Source organism: Suricata suricatta, chromosome 4, assembly GCF_006229205.1.
Source record: "Suricata suricatta isolate VVHF042 chromosome 4, meerkat_22Aug2017_6uvM2_HiC, whole genome shotgun sequence".
Classification (NCBI taxonomy): Eukaryota; Metazoa; Chordata; class Mammalia; order Carnivora; family Herpestidae; genus Suricata; species Suricata suricatta.
In genome coordinates this window covers 2941592-2954624 of record NC_043703.1, presented here as the reverse complement: position 1 = coordinate 2954624, position 13033 = coordinate 2941592, and the positions used below count along the sequence as shown (strand labels likewise).

Below are 13033 nucleotides of genomic sequence, written 5' to 3'. Positions count from 1 at the left end.
TAAAAGTAGACCGAAAACTCTCCAGTCAAGGCCACCCTGTCACCTCCTGTGTAGACCGGAGGCGGGGCCCATTTAGAGGCCCACATCTCAGCACAGAGCCTCCTCGCCCCGGGGCGCACAGAGCCCAGTTACAGAAGGTCGATGTTAGTGCCGTTACCTCATGTTTGATTTTGGATCATCGCTCAATAAAATCAGAGGTGGGCAAACTCTTGCCTAAGACGCCAACATGGCCCACCTCACGTCTCTGCAAATAGAGCATTATTGAAATAGTGTTCTGGCCCGTCTGTCGCTGCTTTTTATGACAAAGGCAACCCCAACCCGCGGCCTCTGGGCAGAGATCCTGTGAGAGCTGCTGCAGGATTGGCCCTTTGCAGAATAATCCCGCCTACCCCAGAAACATTCATTAACTGTGACTGGCTACAAGGCAACTTCTGCTCTTTTAATTTTATGGGTGAAAACAGAAACAACCTGTTCTAAACACCATGTGGTCTCCTGCGTTACATCCTGGACAGAAAGGAAACATTAACTGAAAACCAGGAGAAATCTGCATGAAGTCTACACGGCGACATCAGAAGTGATGCCGCCATGTTAATTTCGCGGTCTTCCAAACGCCCACGGTTAGGTAGGACGTGACCATGAGGGGATTCTCTGTACTCTCCATGCCAACAGTTCTGAAATTCTAAAAGTACTCCCCAATATTAAAAAAAAAGTTAATTTAAAGAAAAAGTCTCTGAGAGATATTTGACATAAGCATTCGGAACGTAAAATTAGGTCTCTCTCCAAACCCAGTACCTATGTGGCTATGAGTCACGCCTTCATTTATTCAATAAACATCTAAGAACTTGTACCAGCAACCCAAAAAAAAAAAAGCCTCTTTCACATAAATATAAACATCAGCATGCTTTCCTCCTTTTGGCAATTTCATTCCAGCTAGATGTTGGAACCTGCAGACATATTTCTGACACAGATAATGATAACGGGAGTGAAGGAGGGAGGGGGCGCCTGGGTGGCCCATTCAGTTAAGGGTCTGCCTTCAGCTCAGGTCACGATCTGCTGGTTTGCGGGACTGAGCCCCGCGTGGGGCTGTGCTCACAGCTCCGAGTCTGCTTTGGATTCTCTCTCTGCTCGTCCCCTCCCCCAAAGTAAATAAATAAACATTTTTTTAAGTAAAGGAAGAAGAATGGAAGACGCTTCCAAGGGCTTCGTGCACAGGTACGTAGGGCTCTAAGTGCCTGCGTACCAGCTAATTCGGAGACTGAGCGAATAAAGGGTTTCATCTGTAGTCTTCCCAAAGAAAGGCTTAAAAAAAACAAGAAGTATGAAATGGATACTTCCTTAAAGTATTTATGAGAGGAGAAGTTAAAAAACATCTTAGGACATCTGCTCCTCACACGGGTAGCAGGTTTCCTCCGCTGGATGCCTTCCAGATCCGAGCACCGGGAAGGCATTAGCCAGGGTCAGCCCAGATTAACGAGGCTCGGGGGCCGTCTGGGCCTCGGCTGCTTTGTGACAGCAAATCAGAGGGAACTTGTTAGTACCGTGGACAGGAAGATCGCGGCCGTTCAGACGGTTTCTGGACGACGGGGAGCCAGACACTTCTAAAGGCGGAGACGGGGAGGAAAATAGGCCCTGGGGGCTGACGGAGCGGAGGAGCGCCCCCCACCCCAGGCCCGTCAGACGGAGGAGGCCGAGGCAAATTCCCAGAGCGGGAACAGGCTGTGGGCGCAGACTGCGAAGTCCCGGGGACTATTTTCATTTTGTCGATTGCACAAAGAAGGAAGTTGCTCCTTCCCTTTTCTTGCGAAGGAAACGTCCGCATTCAAGGGCTTGAGCGCGTAGGTCATGGTGGGGGGCCGCCTCCCCTTCCACGGGCCCTCTCTCCAAAGAGCCTGTCATCACTGGCCGTGTCCCAGAGACCGAGGCCATCTGGTAAGCCCCAACCGCACACGTCTGCCCCTCCGGTCTCGGCCTCACTTCCACCCCTGCAAGTTGAGGGGCCCGGATAACAACCCTGCGACTTCAGGGACCGTGGGGCCCACTGACCTCTGGCAGGCAGAGCCATCAGGGACGTCTCCGCCAGCCGAGGGTCCTGCTGGGGCATTTGGGCGCGATGACCCTGAGCTGGTGCGTGTCCCGAAACGCGTAGGGAGGTCGCCCGGTTCCAGGCTTCGGGGCTACTGTGACGGCAGCCTGTGACTCTGGCGAGGCGCCTGCAGGGTCCCGGAAGGGGGTGTGAGATGAGGGAAACGCTGCTGTTTGGGTTGTACTTCCTGCCTGTCAGTCAGAGGCTCGCTCTCCCAGCTGGAGATGGACTGCTTCCTGTCGCCAAGGGCCTGGGGTACCGGGTCACAAGTCCCAGCACTGGCAGGAATTGGACGGCACGTGGCCTGGCCCAGAAAACACTGACCACGCGTGCCAGGCCACGGACCGCTCCTGACCTGACCCCCACACTGACGCTGCGATGAGGCGAGTGCTGTCACCCAACTTGATGCAGGGGGAGACTGACTGTCCAGGGAAGTAATGTGCCCAGGGTCGGCCTCTAAAAAAGGCTCAGACTCGGAGGCAGACCCCAAGGTCCACACTCCTGACCATTCGCTGGGGCCCGGGGCTCCTCTGACCCACGGGATCCCTCGGCGGGGGGGGGGGGGGGGGGGGGGGGGCATCCGCCGATTGGCCCGTCTCGGACCAGCCAGCTCTGAGCCCTGTGTGTTTTCTCATGACGTGACCTCAGGAACAGGAAACCAGGGCTAAAAATGGTCTATAATTCCCAGTTACGAGCAAAACCCACTTGAGATTTAGGGGCGCTTAGGGGGCTCAGTCAGCTAAGCATTGGACTTCAGCTCAGGTCATGATCTCACAGTTCGTGGGTCCGAGCCCTGCATCGGGCTCTGTGCTGACAGCTCGGAGCCTGGAGCTGCTGCGGATCCTGTGTCTCCCTCTCTCTCTGTCCCTCCCCTGCTCATGCTCTGTCTGTCTCTCTCTCTCTCAAAAATAAATGAACATTTAAAAAAAGACTCACATGAGTTTGGAGCTACCACTAAAATAAAAATAGTTTATCTTCGTGTTAGATTAAACGAACAATTTTTCTTCTATTCAGTTATAGGTATATGCACCTGACCTTTCTGTGGTTCTTATCTAATCTACTTTTCTGGGTCTGTGATGGAAACACTGTATGTAATTTATAAAAGCACTTTTCCTGTGCCTCATATCATAACATGCTGATTTTTTATTAATATCTTAAGAACCTAATAATATGAACTTATTTCCTTTCACTAAATGTGACACTCTTCTCAAATTATATCCTGTACTTTTGTAATTTTCTACGTAAGTACATGCTTACCTGTGCCACGTACAAGGGTTTATTATTAAACACAGGCCTTTGTTTAGAAAGTTCGGGTATTTATACATTCTTGTTTTTGAAAATTACTGTAGTTTAATTCATTCATGAATAGTTTCTAATTTTTTACAGAATGCCTCACAATTTTGCATGACATCTCTGAGCAGGGGCCACGCTAATCTTCTCTGTATGTTTCTAACTGTAGTGTGGGTGCAGCTGAAGGGAGCATTAGTTAATACATTTCAAAGTTTTACGAGTTGTCTTAAACTAGTAGTCATCACAATCTTATAATAAGGCCAGAAAGTCAGACTCTTCTTCTATCTGAAATTTGAAACCATGTGAACTTATCTTTAGTGATGATAGATAAAACTGATAGTATTCAACCATTTTTACGCAGGGTGAAATGATAATTTGATACAACTTTAAATGATACTTTTATACAACTTCACCCAATATATCTGGTTGAGCGAAAATCAGAAAACTTTGCAAATATACCTTGATAATGAATCAGAAGAATAGATGTATTAGAGTCACTTTTTCTGTATTTGTGCAAGCTTAGTTTTCTGCACACATCTGAGTGGGTCTCCGATGATGCACTCCGCATGATATTCTGAGCATCAAGAGTGAAACCACAATTCGGTTGCCTATCAGTTTTGGCAGGAGTTCTAGTCCAGGGAAATGATCTGATGACAGCAATGTCCTAATACAGTCTGCGGTGAGCCCTCTTAAGACACGGTGTTCTGTTCTTGTCACTTCCTGGTCATTTAAATGTAACTTTTAAATGAGAATGGAGGTAGCAAGCTAGGAAGATAATTTGCTAGAGCCAAAGCCAAGAATTAACATGTACCTTGAGGGAGAATGAGAACGCATCTGCTTAAAGATGTGCAGTGCTGCCTGGGTGTCAGAAGGGACCCTGGGATGCTGTGTGTGCCTGCACTTGTGTGCGTGCACTTGTGTGCGTGCCTGTGTGTGCGCGAGGGGTGGGGGGGAGCGTGCGTGCGTGCGTGCGTGTTTCTACATTCACAGAAGACGAGCCAGAAAGTGTCCATTGATTTGAACTGAACCGGCTTTAACTTGGACACACTGGACTTGTATGAAAGGCGTCCCCAGAGAGTTTGGAGGAAATGAACCAGAACCCGGTTTCCAGTTAGAGTGGAATTAACTCTATAATCGAGTCTGGCACAGTGACTCCGCGAGCTAGGAATTTTGATAGATGGTGTTTTGTGAGCTAAGCCAGGCTGGAGTTGCAGCCTAAATAACATGCTTGTTTTCCACTTCAGAGGAAGAGTTACATTCTAGAGCAAGGATGTCTTCATTTCTCTCTTTCTCCTCCTCTTCCTCCTGAATTTGGAAATAGCATGCAATAGAATCGCAAGCAGGGATTTCTCAATGGAGTCTCCCGAAACAGCGCTGGCTAAGAGCAGGAAAGCATGGGTCGGGCAGGAAGGGTGGGAACGAGTCCCGGAGCGACCCTGCAGAAACTTCCATGGGTGTAATCTGAGGCATCGCCCCTCAGCCAGGCGGGCCTTCCAAGCAACCCCTTTGAGGGTCCACTGAGAACCCCTGGGTCCCAGGCCATCCCAGAATCAGGGTTGTCATAGGCTATTGGTGGGCCCTGGGGACCCAGGTAGGTTCTGGGGCAGGTGGTCTGGGCGCCAGGCCTGGTGTATGGGAACCTCCACCCAGTAAGTCAGAAGAGCTGCTCACAGAACATTCCAGACCACTCACTTGGCTCAGACGGAGCTCTGCGGTGTGAATTTTTGATGCTCCCACAGAAAGAGCTGGGTAAATGTTGACCCTTCTAGAACTTACCTTATTTATAAAAGTGGGATAAACATAGCAGTTGTTGTGAGGAAGACATAAGGAATTGAATGCAAAAACTCAGGGCAGAGCTCAGCACTTGTAAAACTAACAAGTGGCTTTAAAAATCCCTCAGGAGGAATCAGGGCCCCGAAGTGGTGTCAGCGGGGAAGGGGGGGGGGGCCTGTGCGTCCCTGGAGGGAAGAACACAGCATAAAGACGGCAAGGTGGATGGCAGAGGGGGTGTCCTCTCTGAAGAGGGCAGCATGTGACAGGTCCCCGTGGACATCTGCTCAGAAACCCTGAGTTCACCAGACTTCTCCAAAATCCAAAGAGGAGAGGGGAGACGGCTGTTACCCAAGCACTCGTGCTTTCTCTTCCGCATTTTCTATTATTTTTTAAATTTATTTATGTAAATCCGAGTCAGTTGACATGTGGCGGAGCACTGGCTTCAGGAGTAGAACCCAGTGATTCATCACGTCCATAGAGCACCCAGGGCTCATCCCAACCAGCGCCCTCCTCAGTGCCCCTCCCCCATCTAGCCCATCCCCCCACCAGCAACCCTCAGCCTGTTCTCTGTAGTTAAGTCTCCTATGGCTTGTCTCCTTCTCTGTTTTTATGTTATTTTTGCATTTTCTTTTAGACTGTGCAGGCTGACACGCTAGAGACTTCCGCTAACCCAGACAGCGGGAACAAGAAGCTGGTCTAGGGGTAAAATTCCCTTTGCCTTGGGTCCGATCACCCTGCCCCCCATGCAGCCGCATGGAAACTCACCACCACGGAGACTACGTCCTCCACAAGTTCAGCTGCCCCGTGTCTTATCAAGTCCTCCCTGTGAGGTCACCGCGTCTCCTGGTGGGGTCTCTGAGTCCCCCAACCCCCACCAGGGGAGCTGCTGACCTCTCTGCTTCTGCCTCTCCTCACTCCTTCCCACTCTCCCGTCTTTGTAGGAAGAGCACGTAGGACAACTGGCTGTCCACATTCACTGGTGACAACCAGAAGGCACCAGCAGCGCCTCTGTCTCCCACTGTGCCGTCGGATGCCCCTGGAGTCAAACAGCCAAGCGGTGACTGAGCCCCAGGGTCAACGCCCGAGTTCGAGGCTGTCCTGCAGTCCGCACTCAGCCATCGCCTTCTCCCCACGTCCTGAGTCTCAGACTTGCAAGGCTCAGCGTCCGTGTGTATTTTTAAAAGAACTGAGCCCCATGAAAGCGTTTACGTTAACGATGAAATTATTTAATTTGACAAAGGAATGAGCCTCGGGAGATTCGGAGGGAAGCAGGCAGGGCTTGGCACATTTCCTTTATTCTCTCTTATCTTAAACCCTGGATCAAAGAATGTAAACAGAAGCCTTTCCTTGTATATTTACGGGCATCTATCTAAGTTGGCAATGTCAATGTGTCCACACGCGGTCGTGGATATCCGCTTACTGGGATAGACTGGATTAAAAGCTGTTCGTCTTTCTGGATGGGCTCTTGCAAGCTACAGATTCAGAAATCCTAAAAGCAAATCTTACTAGAGCAAACACATTTTCTCTCGAGGTGCTGTTGTGGAAAGGAGTGTGCTCTGGGACTAGTGCCCATACATTTCAGCTATGATTTTAGAACATCATTTTAAAACAAACATATATATGTACACACACATATGCGTGTATGCGTGTGTGTATTCACTCCAGCTCAATTTTGATTTTGGTGACGGCTTGCCAACAGTAGGGGGAAAATCACAAGTGGATCTGGTATTTGTCCCTGATGAACGTGGTGCAGATAAACACACACACTCCCGACGCTGGCTCCCCACACATCTCGTCCTGCTTTAAAACAGCGACGCCGGAGCTCGGGAGCCTCACTCACTCGCCTCGGGAGATGGGTCTCCAAAGTGTACTCAGCGTCTAACCTTTTCAGTAAAGGGCATATTAAAAAGAGCCAAGTTCCGGACAAAATGGACAGAATCTAATAACTGTCCTTAGGTGTGTTCCCAAGCAATCAATCCAGTTTAGATATCAAATGTCAGCCACGCTGGCCGCACACCGGACGCGGCAGTCCTGAGCCCCTTGGCGGTGGCTGCAGTTTAGACGGTAAATTGCGGGACCAGAAGGAACAGTTGCCCAGGGGCTCATCCAATTCAAGAACGTAACCAAATTATTTGATACAAACACAGGAAAGATGCGCAGTGTTTCTACATACCCATAACCTGCTGTCTTTTATAGTTCTGGACCGCCAAGCAATACTAAACTATAATATCTTTTTATTTTTTAATGTTTATTTTTGAGAGAGAGAGAGACAAAGTGCAAGCAGGGGAGGGGCAGAGAGAGAGAGGGAGACACAGAATCTGAAGCAGCTCCAGGCTCTGAGCTGTTGGCGCATATCCCGATGTAGGGCTTGAACCCATGAACCGCGAGATCATGACCTGAGCCAAATCCAGATGCTCAACTAACTGAGCCTCCCAGGTGTCCCAAACTATAATTTTTTTTTTACTTTTATCTAATGTGTGTGTCTCCTGATATACAGGCCCCCAAATACAAAGGTCAAGAACTTACTGAAAATTTAGAGGAGTGATCTTATAGAGCTAATTTAAATAGTCTTGGGGTGGCTGGGTGGCTCAGTCGGTTAAGTGTCTGACTCTTGGATTCAGCTCAAATCACGACCTCACGGTTGGTGGGTTCGAGTCCCAGTCCAGCTCTGTGCTAACAGTACGGGTCCTGTTGGGGATTCTCTCCCTCTCTTTGACCCTCTCCTGCTCACGCTCGCAAGCTCTCTCTCTCTCTCAAAAATAAGTAAATAATCATTTAAAATGGTCTTATATATGGGGCATCTGAGTGGCTCAGTTGGTTAAGTGTCTGACTCCTGATTTTGGCTCAGGTCACAGTCTCACAGTTCATGGGTTTGAGCCCCACATCGGGCTCAGCAGCATAGAGCCTGCTTAGGGTTCTCTGTCTCCCTCCTGCTCTGCCTCTCTCTCTCAAAAATAAAATAAACATTTAAAAAATTTTTTAATAAAATAGTCTTATATAATCATAAGGAATTAGTGAAATAAATAAAAATATATTCCACAATTAAATATCCCTGAGTCACCAAAACAGTATTGGACACAGTACTTGTTGAGGGAAAAGATGGTCCCCAAATGTTACTAAGCAAAGATAAGAAAATCAGGTTGCAAAGAATGACTGTGTTTTTATAAAAACGAGTGTGCAGAAGAACCCTGGGCTGATCATCCCAGGACGCTTAGCTGTGATGGTCCCCGGGCAGGGGAGCTACGGGATGGTCTTTCCTCCCTCGAGGGTTCTGCATTCTGTGCTTTATTTATGTTGTCTCCAAGTGACTTTTTTCCTAAGAAAAATGGCCTGGAGTTTTAGAGCCGCGTCCGTGGGCCTTCGTGGCGGGAGCCGGGCTGGGGGCACCTTGGTGCCGGGCAGCCGCTGATTTCCCAGCGAGCCTCTGAAACAGAGCAAGCTGCAGGAGGGAAGGTGAAAACCAGGAGGCCCTTTCTCTGCCGAAGGGGCTCCTCATGGAGGATGTGCCAATGTCGTGCAATCCCCTCCTCCAGGCAGACCCCTGTCATGGGTCCTGGCTCTCCGAGAGCCCCTTCCTTACCCCTGCAACCTCCGGGTCCGCACACCCCACCCTGTCAGCCAGGCGGGTTCAGCCCTTCACTCCTCTCCTCATTCTGCCTTTTCAGTGTGGAGAAAGAGAGGAGGTTTCGTTCCAAAAGCTAGCAGGAACCCAGGAGAATTATTTGTATAACCCACGAGTTCTTGGGGAAAAAAACATATTTGAGAAAAAAAAAAAGACTAAGTCATTTGTTTAGGAGAAATACTTTTGGGCATAAACGACCAAGTTGGTAACTCTGGTCTCTTTCTCGCCAGATGGCCTGTCGAGGCCCAAGTCCCCAGGAGCAGCCCACGGGCAGGCTTGGGTGCTTTCCCACTGGCTTCTGAGCACCTTCCCCAGAGAAGTGACCCTCCGGACTCAAGCTGCCCTCGACGGAAAACTTGGTACCTCAGACCCAACTTCCGCTGGCCTTGGGCTCATGTCTGTTCAAATAATCCTCCGTTCCTACTCTCCAGGAATTCTCATCAAGTAGACGGGGCCAGATTACAAATAAGGTCTTCCATAAAGCGTGGTTCCCAGACCTGGTATCACAGGCCAGTGAACTAAAAGGGGGTGAAGAATAGACAATAAAGAGAAAAATGAGAGACGAATTTCCTGTTGCCAGTTAAGGACAATTTTCAGAATAACAATTCCCTCTACCCTTCTTGCCAAATCCTACCATCATCTCATTAAAAACAAATAGTTTTTAATATGAAAAAAGCCAGGGAGGACATCATCTCAGAAGAAAGAAGAGTCCTTGCCAACAGAGCCCATCGGACCTATTGTTCTGGCGCCCCGCCATTCCCAAAGTCTGGGTCCACCACCCTCTCCCCATCTTGCCTGGGGTTAGTGAGCATTTCCCGAAGCAGGAACCTCAACCAGGGTGGCACAAGGCTCCTGGGTAAGTGTGAGGGGGCCCATGTGGGGTTGGACAGCGTCCTCCCAAATTACACATCTACCCAGAACCTCAGAAGGTGGCCTTATTTGGAGAAAGGGTCTTTGCAGATGACACTTTAAAATGAGGTCAAGTTGGATTGGGGTGGGTCCTCACCCAATGCCTGGGTCTTTGTAAGAAGAGATAAGAGAGAACAGAGGCCCGGGGAGAAGGCACGTGAGGAGGGAGGCAGAGGCTGGAGTGAGGTGTCTGCCGGCCAAGGACAGTGAGGCTCAGACACCAGCAGACTCTCCGAGTCCCACCAATGCTTTGACGCCGCACTTCCGGCCTCCAGAGCCAGGAGAGTCGTCCCTCTGCACTGGCCTCCCGTCTAAGGTGCTCCTCTAGGCAGATAGGAGGAAACAGGAGGACAGATCCTTGAGAGAAAAATCTCTTTCATGGGCCAAAGGGAGGGGTCAAGGATCGAGGGGCTGGGGAAATCTGGGGCCCGGGGACAGGATGTGCCTGGCCCGGGAGGGAGCAGCAGCCCGCCTGGTAGACAGGCTGCCAGGACCTCACAGCAGTGGGGGGCGCCCGGGGGAGCGGCCATGCTGACCCGGGTCCTCAGCCTCCACTCCGCAGCCAGCGGCCCCGGGGACACGCTCCACTTCTTACCGGACTGACTGTCGTGAGGCTGGTTGTTTCTCGCGCTTGGAAGAGGAAGGTTTTAATGAAACTTCTGAAAGGTGGAGAAACGGTCAGATCATCCGGGTGACTCTGTTCTTGAAGGAACCTGTTAGACATCGCCCGTTTCCTGGAGGCGTGAGCTCTTCCCAGGGTGAACGCATGCGGCGTGCACAGCCCGAGCAGGACGGACGCACGGCCGACCTCACTGCACGGCTCCGCTCCGGAGGCCCGGGGTCAGCCCCTCCCCTAACTTCCTCATTCATAAACTGGGGACCCTCATCATCATAAATAATGGAGCCTAACTCATAGGCTTTATTGTGACAATTGAATGGAATTGTGTGTGCGTCGTAATCCACTTGGCGAACGTGAACTAGCCCCATTTTTACTATTCTTTTCGTGTTTATGAGATAGATTAACGGATACGGAAGGAACACCTGTGGTAGGAAACTAATTGGAAGAATTTATGATACATTTGACCCAAGAATACCCTGGGTCGTCAAGAAATGAAATATAATTCGGGGTGCTCAGTGGGGTTCCCATGTTAGCACAGCCTGCCGGCGGGAGGGGGTGCACTTAGCAAAACCCTCCTGGGTCGCAAGAGTGTTCCTCTCCCGTTCTCACACGGCCGCTCCTCAGCCTCAGTGGAGTCCTTCTAGTGCATGTGACAATGAGCCGTGTCCCTCGAGGTGTCCTCACGTGGGCTGTCACACAGCTCGGACCATCCCTCTCTGGCTCCGCAGGTGAGCAAAGTTCACTGAGGTCACGTCCAAGTGTGTTTTCCTTGTTCTTGTCCTTGGGGGCTTTCTCTTTGGGGGTCATCTTTTCTTTTTAGGATTAGCAAAGATCTACATCAATTAAAGTCCAACCGTTTGTCAAAAGTCTACCTTATCTGTATTTGCCTTTCAATGCTCCTGCTTTGGGAACATTTGCATTCTTTTAATCTTGTGGCATTTCATTTAATTTTTTAAAATATTTATTTGAGAGAGACAGAATGTGAGCGGGGGAGGGGCAGAGAGAGAGGGAGACACAGAACCGGAAGCAGCTCCAGGCTCCCAGCGGTCAGCGCGGAGCCCAATACGGGGCTCGAACTCACGAAACGCAAGATCATGACCTGAGCCGAAGTTAGACGCTTAACCGGCTGAGCACCCCAGGTGCCCCTCATTTCATTTTTACGTACTCGAGTCCTTGGCTATTCCCTCTGTCGTTTCTTCTGTTGATTTATGCTTAGAAAACACTCTTCTCAGGTTGGTTATAATTCTACTGATGTTTTCACTTAGATCCTTTTTCTGAATTGTCTAATCCATCTGGATATTTTTTGTATTTGATTTGAAGGACAAATCTAAATATTTTTGTCTATTGCATTGCAGTGTTTTTGTTAATATCCGCTTATATACCCCAACATTCTTTATTTAAATGTCGGGGGGTTTTTTGCTTGAAATGGAGGCTTGATCACTTGGCTAATAAACTCTTCATCTACAGGCGGCTTCTACATGGAGGCTCCCGGTGAGGTCACTGGCCCTGACTGTGCTTCTGTCAGGAGTGGAGACAAGCAGGCACCCCGCCCCTCCCCACCTTCCCCCTTCCCCAACTGTACGGCCAGAGGCTTGTTGACCCATCGCTCTGCAAACCCAGGGGAGAAGAAGCCCGACCCCCCCCATCTTCGTGCGTAGTAATCCCTAGGGCACAGCAGGGCGGGCTTTTATGAGTATGCTTCTAGAAACCAGCCAGAACTGTAACACCCCCTTCAGGCCCTCCTCCTGTCCGTATTCCTCTTTCCTTCCCCGAAGCCCCGGAGTGGGCTGCAGCAAGGTGGATGACTGCGGGAGGAGGACGGCGAGGAGGACGGCGAGCGAGGGTCTGGGGGGTCTCCTCGTGCCCAAGCAGGTAGGGGGGTGGCCCAGGGGGTGTGGTGGGTGCAGCCATAACCTCAGAGCCCAGGGGGATGGGGACTGAGGTGCGGGAGTGGGGTGTCTCTGGGATTGGGGGCCTGAGTAGGGTGAGGGTGGGGAGTCAGGGAGTCAGGGAGGGGGCAGACAGGATGTGGAGGGGAAGTGGAGACACCAGCCGCCAGAGCCTGCACCCCCGCCAGCAAGGCGTAGGGGTGGGGGTCCAGACACAGGCGGGAGCAAGCCCACAAGGGGGTACAGTCTGCTGGGAGGCGGGCAGCCCCCGGGAGCTCAGCACAGGGGTGACAGCAGCGGGGGGGGGGGGGCTCAGGCTGGGGACAGAGGTCACAGGGGCAGGTGTGGTCAAGCTGGGGCTGCGGTCCTGGATTGGAGCTGGCGATGCTGACTTGACCTGGTGGCTTTGACACAGGTAGATGTGGGTGCGAGTGTGGGTCTGCGTGCCTTCCTCCCTGGGATCAGTGCCCAGACCTGGGTCCTAAATGCTTTCTCCCTGCAGAGACGGCACCCCTCAGAGACTGGCCAAGATGAGCCTGGCCCGCGGGAGCCGGCAGAGAGCAGGGAGGACAGGCGGGCCAGCCTGAGGGGTTCTGCAGTCAGAGCCCCCAGATCCGAGAATGTTTGGAACCCTCTGCACTTCAGGAGAGGTGATGATGGCAACAGACTGTGATGCGCTCGCTGAACTGAGAACGTGGCGTCCATACTGACAGGTAAACACGGAAACCGACACATTAAGGGCTGGGCGAGGCGCCGGGGCTCCCGGGGGCTCAGGGGTGAGTGTCCCACGTCGCCTCAGGTCTTCATCTTGTGGTTCATGAGTCCAGCCCCGTGTCAGGCTCTGCGCT

At 51.1% G+C, this 13033-nt stretch overlaps 1 long non-coding RNA gene and 1 other non-coding gene across 3 annotated transcripts; one reads left to right on the top strand and one right to left on the bottom strand.

The window, feature by feature from the left end:
• The first annotated feature begins 1383 nt into the window (after nt 1-1383).
• On the top strand, nt 1384-11300 carry LOC115289315. 2 transcript variants are annotated; one of them, XR_003907554.1, is made up of 4 exons: nt 1384-1929; nt 5781-5848; nt 6088-6313; nt 8999-11300. It is a non-coding gene; the product is annotated as an uncharacterized LOC115289315 (long non-coding RNA). The 2 variants fall into 2 exon arrangements; XR_003907553.1 differs by lacking the exon at nt 8999-11300 and having other exon boundaries at nt 6088-7432.
• LOC115290951 lies at nt 3460-3566 on the bottom strand. Its single transcript, XR_003908323.1, has one exon. It is a non-coding gene; the product is annotated as a U6 spliceosomal RNA (small nuclear RNA).
• Nucleotides 11301-13033: the final 1733 nt, after the last annotated feature.